Genomic DNA, 17,094 nt, shown 5'->3' on the forward strand with positions numbered 1-17,094 from the left:
CATGCTGGTGACAGCAGCCACTCTCAGCCAGGTGGGAGAGGAGAGGGGCACCTATTTTATTCAAGTAAAGTTCAGAAGCTGCCTCCATGGGTGACTGTGTCTCTCACATTTCCTTGCCATCAGACAGGGCATGAGCCAGAGGGAGAGAGCCGGGGACAAGGACCACACCTTCTAGGGTGAGTGGCTCAGTGAGCCTCCGCCCTTGGCAAGCTCCCGCCTGTGGGCAAGGTCTACCACCCCAGCCAGAGGGAGAAGGGCCAGGGCTGCTGAGCTCCCAGGCCCAGCGCAAGGCAGACGCTACGTAAAAGTGGCGAACGTCATTTCCAAAGCCCAGTGGGGATATTTATGTGCAGGGGCCTGCATGACACACTGGTTCTTTGTTGAATTCTAGTAATTGAGTCATTTGCGTGTCGGGGTTGCTGTGAAGTCCTTTATTAACCCATAGTCAGGGAGATTTATAAAAAGGTTGACTAAAAATGACAAGACTAATATTGGTGTCTTAGTCTGCTAACGCTGCCATAACAAAATACTGTAGACTAGGTGGTGTAAAGAACAGAAATGTATTTTCCAACAGTTTTGGAACTGTAAGTCCAAGATCAGGTAGCCAGTATGGCCGGGCTCTGGTGAGGGCCCTATCCTGGCTTGCAGAGGCTGCCTTCTCTCTGTGTCCTAACTGGGCCTTTCACCCAGGCTAGAGGGCAGTGGTGCCATCATAGCTCACTGCAACCTCCACCACCCAGACTCAAGCGATCTTCCCACCTTGGTCTCCTGAGTAGCTGGGACTACAGGCATACACTGCCATGCTTGGTTAATTTTTTGTATTTTTTGTAGAGATGGGGTTTTGCCATGTTGCCAGGCTGATCTTGAACTCCTGGGCTTAAGCGATCCTCCTGCTTTGGTCTCCCAAAGTGCTGGGATTGCAGGTGTGAGCCACCGTGCCCAGCCTCTTCCTCTTTTCATGAGGGTAGTGATTCCCTCATGGGGCCCCACCCTCATGACCTGGTTTAAACCTAAATGCCTCCCAGAGGCCCCATCTCCAACATCATCACACTGGGGGTTAGGGCGTCAATGGCTGAATTCTAGGGGAAGACAAACATTTAGCCCATAACAACTGGAGAAGGAATGAAGGGAACACTTGGATTTCTGGTTGGGAAAGTTTCAGTTTAACCTGATTTCTCAAAACGGCGCCGTGAACCAGTGCTGTACCAGAGGCAGCCATCCTACCTTCCTGTTCCCGAGCCCCTTCCTTGGGAGCTGGATTGTCCTCAGCCCTGGAGGGGGCACCCTGAATGCCACTTCCCCCTACCCCGCTGGCCACAGCCGACCAGAGCAGAGCGGAGCTTTGGCCCAGGAGGAATCAACCCAGAGGCTGGGCAGAACTAACCGGATTCCCCATTCCGGAGATGAGGATAGGAGTGGCGAGTGCAGCCACGGCAGGTCCCAGGCATGAGACAGACTTCTCGCTCAGGCCCAGCAGAGGAGGCAGGAGGCAACTCCTAACATCTCTCATCACCTCCAACATAAGCCCTTTGGCCTCTCCCTTCTGGAAGCTTCTCTCAGGTGTGCAGTGCTAGAAGCATCAAAAGCACCTTTGCACACCCTCATGTGAGCCTGTGAGTCTCCCCACGGGCCCCTACGTAGCGGGCAGGTGACTGAGACCTGAGGAAGGTTTCCTGAGGATGTAAGGTGAGCCCAGCAGTGGGCTGCAGGGATTCAGTCATGTAGGGGGTGCTGGGGCCCTGGTGGGGGGCAGAGAGGAGAATGGGAACAGCCAGCAAGAACGGAAGGCGAGAGGGAGGCAGAGGGTGACAAGGCCGTGTGGACCATGGGGCAGAAAGGCCAGGATTTCTATGCTGGCTCTGGAGAGTGAGTTATTTAAGAGGGAGATGTGTTTTTAAAAATGAGCAGTAGCCTGGCCAACATGGCGAAACCCCGACTCTACTAAAAATACAACAGTTAGCCAGCTGTGGTGGTGTGTGCCTGTAATCCCAGCTACTTTGGGAGGCCAAGGCAGGTGGATCACCTGAGGTCAGGAGTTTGAGACTAGCCTGGCAAGCATGGTGAAACCCTGTCTCTACTATAAATACAAAAGTGAGCCAGGTGTGGTGGCGTGCGCCTGTAATTCCAGCTACTTGGGAGGCTGAGGCAGGATAATTGCTTGAACCTGGGAGGCGGAGGTTGCACTGAACCATTGCACTCCAGCCTGGGCAACAGGGAGAGACCCTGTCACACACACACACAATATTGTAAATGTGGAAAGCAATTGATTGACGTTCGGGAAACACTAGACTGAAATGACCTGGGTGAGCCAGACACCAGAGCATGTTTCTGTTCTGAGCCAAGGCTTCCCTCCTCTCTTCATGCCAGACTGGTCCACTGTGAGTGGCAGCAACAGCATTTGTGAACTTTAAAGAAATACAGATTCTTGGGCTGTACCTAGAGGCCTGGAGGGTGGGGCCCAGGCGTCATTGTGACAAGCCCCCTGGGGGACTCTGAGAAGCCTGGACCCTTCTTACACTGACCTCAGCGAGTCTGCACATCTACGGAAAGTGGGTGCAGAGTGTGTGTTTGTTCAGGTCCAGGGCGAGGGTGCATGCCTTTCACCGAATCCCAAGAGGGTCTCGGCTCCCTAAGGTTCCTGCAGTCCTGTTTAGCTGACACATGATCGCCCATGCCCAGGAATCCATGTGCGTTAATCGTAAATAACCCAAACCCTCCCGGGAGGTGGCAGAGCATTCCTGGTGCATACAAGACAGCTCTGGCGAGTGTTTGAGGCCTCCCCAACCCGAGGAAGGCCTCTGGGACTGCCTGGTGGCTGCCCCAGGTGAGGCTGCCCAGCCTCCATGCCACTGGCCTCTGCTCCCAGACCTATAGCAGCACGGGGCGCTCTTTCCCCCGAGGTCGATCCCAGCCTGTTTCTGATCCTTCCTGAATTCTCCATTTCCCTCTCTTGGCTTTTCTCTTCAAACGTCTCCTGACTGGCTTCTGGTGATGGTTTGCAGCTTAGACGGACCCTCGGCTGTCCGCGTGGAGCAGCCCTGCCTGCACCTTCCCCTTCCCCCTCCTTGCTAATATCCTCTAAGGCTCTTTCCTGGAGAACTCAGCCCCATTTGTTCCTCGGCTGGCCTGAGAAGCCACTCCACACACTCACCACCCTGCCCTCCCACCCCCACTGCAGCCCATGGAGACGTCTGTTCATCCATCGGCTCCTTTCTCTTCTAGCAAATGTTCACTGAACATCCACCTGCCTGGGGCCAGGCCCTGGGGAAACAAAGACTCGAAGGCCCAGCCCAACAGGCCAGATGGTCACAATACAACATAAAAGTGCCAAGCTGAGGCCATCCAGGAGGCCCCCTGAGTCCCAGCCATTGGGATCCCAGATGTTCCAGAACTTGGCACACACTGCAGATATTCAAATCACATGTACCCAATATTGGTGCTTGTGCCCCCAGCCCTAGCTTGTTGCTCCAACTTGGCTCTTGTTGTGTGGCCCCTGAATTGCCCTTTTAACCAACAGACCCAGCATTTAATGCATGCTGGAGTTTTCTGACCTTGCCTGGGTGAGGGCAGACAGGTGTCACAGTGATTCAGTCACTGTGCAAGACGGGCTAGCAAGCCGACTTCATTTCTGCAGCAAGCACCCCCTTGCTCTCTGCCACAATCATGTCATAACTTCTCCAGGACCCCCAGCCTCCCACCTCGCCTGCCTCTCTGTCCTTGTACCCAAGGTCCTTGAGAAAGCTGGAGGCTGGAGAGAGGAATTTTCCAGCAGCCCCTGACCCTGCAGCCCTGCAGGCGCCCGCCCGGCTTCTCCCACCCCTTCCCTTCTTCTGGGGACTCCTCCCTCTGCTCTGCTTCCCAATGACCCCTCCCATGCTCCCCGCTTTCCACCTGCACCTGCGCACCTGAGTGTGTCATTGGGACAGCTACAGCCCTCTCACGGCCTCCTCCAGCCCTTCTCCAACCCCTGGTCACATCAGGAGCACTTCTTGGCCTTAACTCCAGGCTGATCTGGGCTAGGAGCTGCTCTTCAGCCCCTGGAATCTGCACTGCCCTCCAGGGTCCTCTTCCCGTCTAGATTCTAGTGTGGGGTGCTTGTCAAGGCCATCAGGGCAGAAAGATGAGGTGACTGCTGGGAACCCCAGAAAACACCCAAACCTGGTCCTTTGTGGAAAAACACATGGTGCGTCCTGTCACACCCACGCTCACAACACTCCTTAAGGCGTTTAGGAAGCAGCGCAAAAAGCCTTCCCTTCCCTTACTGGCCCCTGCCTTCCCTTCCCCTTCCTCCTGCTCCCTCTCCCCTCACCCCCCATCGCTGAGGATCGGGCTGGGATTTGCCTCAGTTTCCCTTCCTCATCCTGCTGGGGGCCTTTCTTCGGGGCTGCATGGGCGTTTGGTTGAGGCAAAGGCTTTCTCCTGGCCCCTTCCCCCAGTCCTGGAGTCACTGGTTCAATGATTTTGACTGAGCTGCGTGCTGGGTGCTGGGCTGTCAGCTGTCACCCATGAATGTGCCTAGGGTGCCGCTGAGAGCTGCCTCCAACCTCCAGAGCCCAGACCCTCACTCTGAGCCCCATCCCAGAGGCTCTGCCTCCCCCACACCTGCTCCCAGGACTGGGGTGGCCACCACGTGCCCCTTTCACATGGGGTCTCTCTAGCCTGGTCACTTTCTTCCAGCCTGTCCCCGCTCCCTTCCCCCACACAAGTGGATGAATCCTCTCCAGGCAGAACAGAGCCCGTTGGGGAAGCAGGTTCAGGCCTGCTCCAGGTGGAAGGATGTCCAGGACTGCTCACCACGGCAGGGGTGACTAAAACAAGGACCATCTCAGGGTCAGGGCACTTGGACCTCTGACCCATAGGTGCAGGCAGTTTGTGACAGGTGGCAAGTGCACCCCTTCTCATTTGCAACCCATTCAGGGGTCTGGGAAGGACTTGATCAGTGTCTCTCATTTTAAAGATGAAGCAGAGCCTCCACCAGTGCACCTGCTCAGACTCACACAGATAAGGCACAGCTTGCCCCCTGGGTTCCCAAGGACCTGACTGCTCATAAAAACTTCCTCCCTACCCAGACATGTATACATGGCTGGTGGGAGTGTAAATTAGCACAACCTCTATGGAAAACAATTGAGGATTTCTCAAAGGACCTAAAATAGAACTACCATTTGATCCAGTAATCCCACTACTGGATATCTACCCAAAGGAAAAGAAATCATCGTATCAGAAAGAACCTGCACTTGCATGTTCCTCACAGCACTATTCACAATAACAAAGATGTGGAATCAACCTGTGTCCATCCATGGATGACTGGATACAGAAAATGGGGTCTGGCTGGGTGTGGTGCCTCACACCTGTAATCCCAGCACTTTGGGAAGCTGAGGCGGGTGGGTGGATCACGAGGTTAGGAGATTGAGACCATCCTGGCTAACACGGTGAAACCCTGTCTATACTAAAAATACAAAAAATTAGCCGGGCATGGTGATGGGCACCTGTAGTCCCAGCTACTCAGGAGGCTGAGGCAGGAGAATGGTGTGAACCCAGGAGGTGGAGCTTGCAGTGAGCCGAGATAACGCCACTGCACTCCAGCCTAGGTGACAGAGCGAGACTCCATCTCAATAAATAAATAAATAAATAATATAAAAAAGAAAATGTGGTCTATAGACACAATGGAATACTATGCAGCCATAAAAAGAATGAAATAATGTCTTTTGCAGCAACATGGGTGGAACTGGAAGCCATTATCTTAAGTGAAATAACTCAGAAACAGAAAGTCAAATACTGTACGTTATTCTTATAAGTGGGAGCTAAATAACGTGTACACATGGATGTCGAGTATGGACTGACAGACATTGAGGACTCCGAAGGGTGGGAGGCTGGGAGCGGGGTGAGGAGTGAGAAATTGCTTAATGGACATAATGTACAAAATTTGGGTGATGGTTACACCAAAAGCCCAGACTTTGCCACTGTGCCATATTCATGCAATGAAACTGCACTCGTACCCCCTATATTTATACCAAAAAAAAAAAAAAAAAAAAAGACTCTCTTCCTAGTGTGAATGGCAGATCAGATACACACGGACCACCTTTCTCTTCTCCTTCATCATGACAGACATTGCTAATCTATCACAGCACACTTTCCCTTCCAACATAAGATTGGATCTCGTTGTCCTCAGCAAATTCTGCAGGCAGCCATTAGCATGAATCAGCACCAATACATGGATGCCCCCAATGTGCCATTTCTGGGATATTGACTGGCAAGTTCCCAGTCTGAGCAGCTATGGGGCTCTGAGTGCCCCATGGTTACAATCCGGAGGGCTGGAGCTGGCAGGGCCGCCCCTCAGATGTGTTCCCACATGGAGAGTGCAGTGGGGGAGCAGTGCCCTCGGGGCTGTCTCTACAACCCCAAAACACAGGCCCTGAGCACCAGCAGGAAGCAGCCACCCTATCAAACACTTCTGCCCAGATTCTCAGCTGGGAAGGTGAGGCTTTCCTGACCCGCAGGACCACTGCTTCCAGCGTGGATGCCCGTGAGCTTACAGGCCACTTTCTGGGGCAAAAAGTTCAGCATCTTGAGATGGTGAGATTATCCCAGACTATCCAGGTGGACGCAGTATATTCACAAGGCTCCTTATAAGAGGAAGGCAGAAGAGTCAGAGAGAGGTCTGAAGATGCTATGCTGCTGGATTTGAGGATGGAGGAAGAGGCCACAAGCCAAGGAGTACGGGCAGCCTCTGGAGGCTGGAAAAAGCAAGAAACAGATCCTCTCCCAGAGCCTTCAGAAGGAAACAGTCCTGCCAGCACCATAGGTTCAGCCCAGTGAGAGCCGTGTTGGGCTTCTTGTCTTCTAGAGTTGTAAGATTTGCATTATTTTTTGTGTTGTTTTGTTTTGGTTTTTTGAGACAGAGTCTTGCTCTGTTGCCCAGGCTGGAGTGCAGTGGCACGATCTCAGCCCATTGCAACCTCTGCCTCCTGGGTTCAAGTGATTCTCCTGCCTCAGCCTCCCAAGTAGCTGGAATTACAGGTGCTCACCACCACATCTGGCTAATTTTTGTATTTTTTGTAGTGACGGGGTTTTGCAGTGTTGGTCAGGCTGGTCTCTAACTGGTGACCTCAAGTGATCCACCCACCTTGACCTCCCAAAATCTGGGATTACAGGCGTGAGCCGCTGTGCCTGGCCTGCATTGTTTTAAGCCACGGTTTGTGGTAATTTTTGACAGCAGCAATTGAAAGCTAACACACCCTTCTTACTGATGGAGCTCTAGCTCTGTGGGGTTCACCATTATTGCGTTCCCCAAAACTCTTTCCACACCAGCATTTACCAAGCCAGTTTTTGAAAAAATTGGAGCATCAGGGTTTTGCTGGAAAAAAATGCCTTCACTTCTCAAGCAATATTGTTCACTGGAGGGAAGTCATCATTGGGTCTAATGTGCTGGCACCTCAAGGGAGATTTGGGGGCTGTAGAGGCTTCTGGGCTGATGACAGGTAAGCTTGAATGGCATCATCAAAAGAAGGAGTCACCTCCAACTTAGCCAAGCACAGAGCACGTGGAGCCGGTTTGGTGAAATCTTCCCAGACAGCCAATTCTCTTTATATTTGAGGGTTCTTGTGTACACATTCCTGTTTAGTGCTCAATCCTCTAACTATGTGCACTGATAAATTCACAGATAAGTGCTGCTGAAAGTTAACTTTTGCATTGGAAAAAGTGATCCATTTTCTTTCTCATGGCATATCAGGATAATAATAGCTATAATTTTGCAAGGGCCAAGAGCGTTCTATGCACCATCTCATTGAACACTCATGGCGATCCTGCATGATCTTTACTGTCCTTGTCCTATTTCTTTCACTTTTACAGAGGAGGACAGGGAGCATGGTGAGTCAGAGAGGTTAACCGGCTCATCCTAGGTCACACAGCTAGCAGGTGATGGAGGCAGGATTCAAACCCAGGCAGCCCAGCTCCAGCAAAGTGCTTAAGAGCATGATTTCTAAACTGTTTCTCACCACCTTTAATTTAAAACACGTTGGGCCAGGTGTGGTAGCTCACACTTGTAATCCCAGCACTTTAGGGCCTGAGGTGGGCTGATCACTTGAGCCCAGGAGTTCGAGACCAGCCTGGTCAACAAGATGAAACCCCATTTCTACAAAAAATACAAAAATTAGCCGGGCCTGATGGCACACATCTGTGGTCTCAGCTACTTGGAGGTGACTCCTTCTTTTGATGATGCCATTCAAACTTATCTGTCACCAGCGCAGAAGCCTCTACAGCCTCCAAATCTCCCAGAGAACTTGGAGCGGGAGCAAAGGTAGATAATGGCCCAGCCTAGGTTTCTAGGAAGAATCCCTTGGCCCGCCAGGTAGCCGCCAGGTAACTCTGTGTCTGAGCCCTGCTCAGGCTGGTCATGGGTCTCCAGTGGGGACAGCTCACAGGGAAGAGAGGCGCAAACTGGTACCTAGTGAAGGCTGAGAAAGGGAGGAGGATGCACATCGGGGGCTTTAACCTGGCAGGACCCCAGCACTGCTCACATGAGAAGATGCTGGCTGTCTATGCATGCTACTTAATTTTGGCAATTTCTGTGACATTTCTCCAATGAATACACAAATCAGCTGTAATAATGTTTTCCCAAACACAGCTTAGATGAGCCTGTTGATTTTAGATTGAGCATCCAAATGGCTTCGTTATGACCCTGAGCTCCATTTCTTACCCTCGACTTGGAACCCAAGGTGGCCAGTGGCGAATGACTCTGCTCTTGATTTAGGAATGGTTCCAAAGAGGCCAGAAAACTGTAGAAAGTTGCAAGTGACTGCTCTGATATCTCAGGCACTAGGAAAAGTTGTCCAGGTGCCAGATGCCCTTTTCAATCCAGAAACAACTTTAAAATCATTTTAAAGTCCAAAGCTAATTTCCTAAAAAGGAACTTGGCAGAAAGGAAGGCTTTCCTCCAACGCTCAAGAATCCACCGAGGCATGTTTTTCTCACTCCAATGAGAGCAAAACTGTCTTGATCTTTGTCCTCACTCTCATGAGCAGATTTTTGACTTGAGAGCATCTTGAAAACTAAAGCCCATATGCGAGGGTTCTAAAAACTTCAAATACTTGGAAAATTTTCAGCCCGTTGGTGGGATTTAATGGGAATCTATTCTGGCTCAGCAATGCTGAGTATATCGGCTGAGAGTAGGAAATTGAGTTTTCTTAATCTGCTTATGTGGGTTGTGGTAAAGGGTGTGGAGGCAGCTTCGGGGGCCTGAAGTGATGGTGGAGAGCTTGGGAGAGGAGCAGGGAGCTTTGCCATCTTTTCACTTTGGGCCCAGAGAGCAACTGCACCCACCAAATTGCTTGTTGACCGGCTGCATGAGGTACTCTCCAGGGATCTGGCCTTCATGGAGTTCACTGTCATGTAGCCTGAAAGACCGATACAAGCAGGTCGCACTAACTTGTACATCAGATAGAGCAACATTCCCCAAGTCAGTACCTTGGGACTGAACCTGGCCACTTTGGGGTGGGACCTAGGGGTCAAGGGCCTGAGGCCCAGCTTGCCTTCCTTATCCCCTGTTGCTGCCCCTGGGGTTCCCAAGGTTCTCTCGTCCCTTGAAAGGCACTGTTCAAGTTGCTTGCCTTTCTGGAGAGCTTATATTTTGAAGGATTTGTCTCTGGTAGGAAACATACTCATTAAATAATAATGAATTGGGCCGGGCGCGGTGGCTCAAGCCTGTAATCCCAGCACTTTGGGAGGCCGAGACGGGCGGATCACGAGGTCAGGAGATCGAGACCATCGTGGCTAACACGGTGAAACCCGTCTCTACTAAAAAATACAAAAAATTAGCCGGGCGAGGTGGTGGGCGCCTGTAGTCCCAGCTACTCGGGAGGCTGAGGCAGGAGAATGGCGTGAACCCGGAAGGCAGAGCTTGCAGTGAGCTGAGATCCGGCCACTGCACTCCAGCCTGGGCGACAGAGCAAGACTCCGTCTCAAAAAAAAAAAAAAAAAAAGATAATGAATTGGCACCTCTGTTTCTTTTTAGTTTTTCAATAGATATTTCTGTTTCCTTTTTTAAAAAAACTTTACCATCTGCATCTTTTTTTTTTTTTTTTTTTTTTTTGAGATAGAGTCTCACTCTGTGGCCCAGCTTGGTGCAGTGGTTTGATCTCGGCTCGCTGCAACCTCCGCCTCCTCGGTTAGAGCAATTCTCCTGCCTCAGCCTCCCATGTAGCTGGGATTACAGGCGCCACCATGCCTAGTTAATTTTTGTATGTTTAGTAGAGACGGGGTTTTGCCATGTTGGCCAGACTGGTCTTGAACTCCTGGTCTCAAGTGATCTGCCCTCCTTGGCCTCCCAAAATGCTAGGATGACAGGTATAAGCCACCACACCCAGTCCAGCTTCATCATTTTTAAGTGTGCAGTTCAGTGATAATAAGTATCTTTATATCCTTTATCACTCCTTCATCCCTGCATTCCTGCTCCACTTGCTGGCCTCCAGTAACCACCAATCTACTCTCTGTCATCATGACACCCACTTCACATTTTTAGCTCCCACATATGAGTGAGAACACGAGATATTTGTCTTTTGATGTTTGGTTTATCTCATTTGACATAATGGCCTCTACTTCTATCCATGTTGCTGCCAAAAGGTCCTTTTTATTTATTTATTTTTAGAGATGGGGGTCTTGCTACTTTGCCCAGGCTGGATCTGAATTTGTGATCCTCCCACCTCAGCCTCCAGAGTAGCTGGGACTACAGGACACACCACTGCACCCAGTTCATATACCCATTTTAAAACTCATTGGCAACTTAGTGCCAGGTGCAGTGGCTCACCCTTCTAATCCCAGCACTTTGGGAGGCTGAGGTGGGAGGACTGCTGGAGCGTAAGAGTTTGGGATGAGCCTGGGCAAGATGGTGAGACCACATCTCTACAGAAAAAAAAAAAGTAAAACTCCTGGATGATTGGCAATCAGAGCTTCTAGTTGTGGGAGACATGGTACTGGTGCATGAAGCTGCAGCCCAAAGTGAAGGCAACTGAGGCACAGCCAGCAGGTGCAGGGTGCAGAAATGAGGGATGAATTTCCCGTGGGACATGTTGGCCACCCAGACCCTCACTCTCATCTCTGTGGACTTCTGGGGTCCTGGCATCTTGGGTTGGGCCATCCCCTCCACCTTCCCTCTGCTCCACCTGTCCTGTCTCTCTCTCTCTTTTTTTTTTTTTTTTTTTGAGTTAGAGTCTTGCTCTTGTCGCCTAGCCTGTAGTGCAATGGCATGATCTTGGCTCACTGCAACCTCTGCCTCCCGGGTTCAAGTGATTCTCCTGCCTCAGCCTCCCGAGTACTTGGGATTACAGGGGCCCACCTCCACGCCAATTTTTGTATTTTTAGCACAGATGGAGTTTCACTATGTTGACCAGACTGGTCTTGAACTCCTGACCTCAGATAATCCACCTGCCTCAGCCTCCCAAAGTGCTGAGATTACAGGTGTGAGCCAGCATGCCTGGCCGGCATCTTTTAAACAGATCTCATGCCTGTCTTGTCTCTGCCTCCACTGGGCCCGCACCTCACCTGCAGGATTTCCTCCCTCTTGCTAAAACCCTGCGGTTTCTTCACCTGGAATGTGCTATCTGTGAATGTATGCTATTTAAAGAACTTGCAGCATTCAATTCGAGCGAGTGTGAAAAAAATTACTACCTTATTTTCAAGGTACAGAGTCTTGCTTTATAATACATCAAACCACACCCCCAGTTCTTCTCCCTCTCCTGGAAAATCATTAATAAGGGATGGAAGATTGTTGAATGATGCCCAGCTCAGAGGCCACCTCCTCCATGCAGGCCTTGATGATCATCCATCCCTTTGACGGTGCCCATCTTCCTCATTTGAACATGTGATTTTTTTTTCCTTGTCCACAGGCAAAGTGAGTTGAGACAGAAAGATTGAGAGATGGCCTCACCCAGGCTCCCAGGTCCTTAATCAACCACCTGAGCTAGTTTCCCAAAAGCAGCCCACAGAGGGAGCTCCAGCAAACGGCCCCTCCTCCGTGCTCAGACCCTGTGTGGTCTCCCAGGGCGCTGGCCTCTAGGACGGCTGCCAAGCAAAGGGAGGAGGAGTAGGGCTGAAGGCCTCAGCCTCCTGGGGTGGGTCCTGCAGTCTGGAGGCAGAATTGCACCCCCTGGTCCGACCTCTCCCAAGGTGGGGAGACGTGGTCCCAGGCCAAGGGAAGGAATTTTTCCCGAGGCCCAGCAGCCTCCTGAAGACGCCATCGTGGTGGCAGAGGGGCTTAGGGGCGGGGATAAGGGGGGTCTGAAAAGAGGCAGTCCATCCAGGCTCAGAGATGGAACCCCGTGCTTAGCCGGGCCATGGCACCTCTCAGCCTCAGGATCCTATCACCGTTGTTGGGGTGAGAGGGGTGTTGTGCTCATTTCATGGAGTGGGGCTTCGAGCCTGGACTCAGGGGTGTGGGACACAGCATTGCTTCATCTCCACTAGCCTGAGGGCCACCATTTTCCCATCTGTGTCCCAGCCCCACTTCAAAGCCTCACACATACATGGTGCACAGCAATTATCTGTGAAGGAATAAAGGAATTTTTGTCACTGGGGTCATGCTGGGGGGTGAGTTCAGAGCGTCAGAGCTGACTGCTTACTCGGGAGGCAATGGGCCCATGCAGATGGGGAAGGGACATCATCTTGGGAGATGGGATGTCTGACTTGGTGCTGGTGTCTTCTGTGCCCCGGGAGAGCCAGCAGGCTTGGGTGGTTAGATTTGGTCTCCTCTGAGAGGCTCTGGGTGGCCCCACAACTTATGGGCTATTTTGTTACTGGTACAAGCTTCGGGTCTCCCACAGGCCAAGAGAAGTTCTTAAAGCAATGAAAAAAAAAAAAAAAAAGGAACAGAGACAGTCTAGCCAGATTGCCCAGGTTGGAATGCAGTGACATGATCATAGCTCACTGCAGTCTTGAACTTCTGGGCTCAAGCGGCCCTCCTGCCTCTGCCTCCTGAGTGGCTGAGGCTATAGGCATGCATCAGCTCTTCTTAAAGCAATTTATCTTCCCCGTCTCCAGCCTCATTTGTGTCCCCAGCCCTACTGGGGCGGAAAGCTGTGGAACGTTACTCACACGGTCATTGGTATCAACCCCTGGCTTTCCTGTGGGGATCCCTCCCTGGGAGGGGTTCCATGACAATTTGGGTTCCAGAAAGGGATGTGGGAGGAGAGTGTGGTGGAGGGAGGTGGTCTGTGGTCTCCCTTCATGGACCAGAAGCTTGACCCCTAAGGGGACCCTGGCTTCTGCTTCCTCAAAGCTAAGCAGTGCCAAGGGGCATCCTGAGACACAGGCAAAGGGGAAGCCTAAGTGGAAAAAGAGAGAAAGAGGGGCGGGGGGTGGGAAGGGGGGAGAGAGAGAGAGAGAGAGAAGGGGCGGGGAGGACAAAGACACATGGCAAGTGTTCCCGCCAGAGCATTCCCACCAGTGGCCTTATTGCATTAAGGATTTTCCCAAAAAGCAGAAATACATTGATAATCAATGGAACATAGCCAGCAGAGCTGTCACAAGCACAGGAATCACAAGTCCCACTTCTATGCAGCCAGAGACTGTGTGACTGTCCCAAATTTTAAATCAAGATAGACAATAAGAACCTACCACCTTCACATCCAAGAAAACTGTGTCCCCACACATTTCAGTCACACTGTGCTGTGGCTTGAGGCCAGCCAGGTGCACAGATCGGGAAGGTTCTGAGGGGTAGGGCCTTCTGTCTTTCTGAAAGGGGCCCCTGAGCAGGAGGGGCCAGTGCTGGAGGAGCTAAAGCGCAGTGGGCTGTCACTTCACGGCTATGACTTCTGTCTCCCAAGTGCACTTCCTGACCCTGAGATTTGAGCCATGGCCCACAGGAATCAGGGCACTTCCGTTTACATATACGCTTATTATCAGGACTGGCGTCGGGGGTGTGGGGCCTGTGCAGTCACAGGGCCCTGTTCTTAGAAGGTGCCCTGGCTTGCTTTAATGCTGTTGTCCTTTTGAAAGTCTTACTATTTTAACAAGGGCCCTGCATTTTTATATTGCATGGGGCCCTGCATTTTTATATTGCATAGGGCCCTGCAATTATGCAGCCATTCCTGTTTTTGATCTCACTTGCCCCACAGCCATAATGGAAGAGGGCCGGGAAGGAGTCCTTACCCTGATTCCCAGATGGTGAAACGGAGCGCCAGGAGGGGCAGTGCTAAAGCCGAGACCAGACAGGATCCCTCGGGTGAAATCTGGGGCTGCTGTTTCTCTTGGAGGCTCCTCTCAATGAACGGATGGGTGGCGATCTCCTCTCCTAACTGTCCTAGCAGTAACCTCTGTTCCATCTCCTGTTTTATCTCATTTTATTTTTTAAAAAAATACCAAAACCATTCTCTCACCTGCCAGTGAGGAGCTCACAGCGGTTGGGCTTCCTCAGAGGGTGTTCCTCTTTCGTCCCCTGTCGTGTCCAGGCACCTGCGAGCAGGCTGGTGTGTCCCCGGCTAAATCCACAGGCGCTCCATTCTGTCCCAGACAGCCCACAGTCAAAAACTTTGTCCTTTCCTGGAAAAGCCTCACTGGGAAGCATTTCTGACCTTCAGACCTGCCTCGGCCCATAGCTGGCCACGAGCCCGTAACAATCACTTCCCGGCTGGGTGTTTACCTTCCTGGGCCCCATGGGCTGAGCCAGGGTGGCAGCCACACACCTGACACAAAAGTGGTGCAGGAGGGAAGGGCTATCTGAGGGGAAGGCTGGGCATGGCTGGAATACCCGCCGCCCATCCAGAGCTAGGTAATTCTGATTGTCACACCAAGAGGGGCCCGTGGCACACCTGGCCCACCAACCTCAAGCGTTGGCCAGGCCAGCTGCACAGCCCTCAAATCTGAGATTTGGGAAAGGCTTTGGGGTCCGCCAGGGTTCTAGTCATTTCCTGCCATGGCCATCTGGCCTTAACTTGATCACTTCCAGGCATGGAACACTCACTGCTTTGTAAGACATCTTGCTCCATTATTATTATTATTACTGCTAATAGCTTCCTTTTATTCAGTGCTTACTACATGACAGGCCCTGAGCTAAGTACATTACATAATCTCTTATGTAATCCTTGCATTGTCACTATGACCAGAGAATTATGCCTATTTTAAAGATGCAGAAACAGAGGCTCAAGAAATTGATCATCTTGCTCAAAGCCCCACAGCTAGTAAGCTAGGGATCCAGGATTCAAACCCAAGCCAACTAGTATCAAAACCACTACCATCATTTGCCAAGTTTAATTGCTACAATGTCCATCTTTATATACAACTCAAATCAGCATTTGTTTTAGCTATCTGTTCTGGTAACAAATTAACTCAAAGTGTGTGGCTTGAAACAACACTCATTTGTTTTTTTTTTTTTTTTTTTTTTTTTTTTGAGACTGAGTCTGGCTCTGTCGCCCAGGCTGGAGTGCAGTGGCCGGATCTCAGCTCACTGCAAGCTCCGCCTCCCGGGTTTACGCCATTCTCCTGCCTCAGCCTCCCAAGTAGCTGGGACCACAGGCGCCCACCACCTCGCCCGGCTAGTTTTTTGTATTTTTTAGTAGAGACGGGGTTTCACCGTGTTAGCCAGGATGGTCTCGATCTCCTGACCTTGTGATCCGCCCGTCTCAGCCTCCCAAAGTGCTGGGATTACAGGCTTGAGCCACCGCGCCCGGCTACAACACTCATTTGTAATTTCAGTTTCTGTGGCTAGAAGTCTGGGCACTGCTTGGCTGGGTTCTCTGCTCAGGGTTTCTCACAGGTTGCCATCCAACTGTTGGAGGGCCTGAGGTCTCATCTCATGGCTCCACTAGCGGGGATCCACTTCCAAGCTGCTGGTGTTGACAGGATTCAGTTCCTTAAGGCTGTAGGATGAAGGTCTCAGTCCCTCTCAGCTGTCAGCTGTGGCTGACATCCACCCATCCATCCACCCATCCATCTACCCAGAGAGGGCTATGGAGAGAGTCTGGGAAGAGGGAGGTCAGTCTTTTGTAATATACTTAAGTGTGTGATATTCCATCACTTCTGGCATATTCTACTCATTAGAAGGAGATCATCAGGCTGTTAGAAGGAAGTCACCAGGCACAGCCTGCACTCAAAGGTAGGGGATGACACAGGGCACAATACCAGGGGTGGGGATCCCTGAGGGTCATCTTTGAAAGTTCCCACAACCATCTGATTGCCACAAAACATGGGTTTCATTTTGTCCCTGAAAGCCAGACTGAAGTAGTCTCTCATCCATTCTCTCACCCATCCACCCACCCACCCATCCATCCATCCATTCATCATCCACCCATCCACCCATCCATCCATCATCCACCCATCCATCCATCATCCACCCATCCATCCATCCATCCATCCATCCATCCATCCCTCCATCCATCCATCCATCCACCATCTACCCATCCATCCATCCATTCATCATCCACCCATCCACCCATCCATCCATCCATCCACCCACCCATCCATCCATCATCCACCCATCCATCCACCCATCCACCCATCCATCCATCCATCCACCCATCCATCCATCCACCCATCCATCCACCCAACCATCTACTCATCCATTCATCCACCCACTCATCCACTCATCCATTTACCCATCCATCTACTCATCCACCCATCCACTCACCCATTCATCCATCCACCCATCCATCTATCCAGCCATCCATCCACCCATCTATCCACCCATCCATTCTCTCACCCACCCACCCACCCATCCATCCTTACATCCATCCACCTATCCACCCATCCATCCATCCACCTATCCACCCATCCATCTATCCACATATCCATCCATCCACCCACCATCTATCCATCCATCCATCCATCCATCCATCCATTCATCCATCCATCCATCCACCATCCACTCATCCATCCATCCATCATCCACCATCCACCTGTCCATCCATCCATCCATCCATCCATCCATCATCCACCCACCCATCCATCCATCCACACTTCCATCCATCCATCCATCCATCCATCCATCCATCCATCCATCTACCATCCATCCATCCATCCATCCACCCACCCATCCATCCATCCACCTACCATCCATCCATCCCTCCATCCATCCATCCATCCATCCATCCATCCATCCATCCACCCATC

General features: G+C 51.4%; 1 protein-coding gene across 1 annotated transcript in view; it reads right to left on the bottom strand.

Annotated features, from left to right (window-relative positions):
• NGEF (neuronal guanine nucleotide exchange factor) overlaps positions 1 to 14,508 on the bottom strand; it is a 136,585-nt gene extending 122,077 nt beyond the window's left edge. The window contains exon 1 of the mRNA XM_005574642.4: positions 14,367 to 14,508. The gene's annotated coding sequence lies outside the window, so the exon portion shown is untranslated. The remainder of the gene's footprint in view (positions 1 to 14,366) is intronic.
• Positions 14,509 to 17,094: the final 2,586 nt, after the last annotated feature.

Source organism: Macaca fascicularis, chromosome 12 (assembly GCF_037993035.2).
Source record: "Macaca fascicularis isolate 582-1 chromosome 12, T2T-MFA8v1.1".
Lineage (NCBI taxonomy): Eukaryota > Metazoa > Chordata > Mammalia > Primates > Cercopithecidae > Macaca > Macaca fascicularis.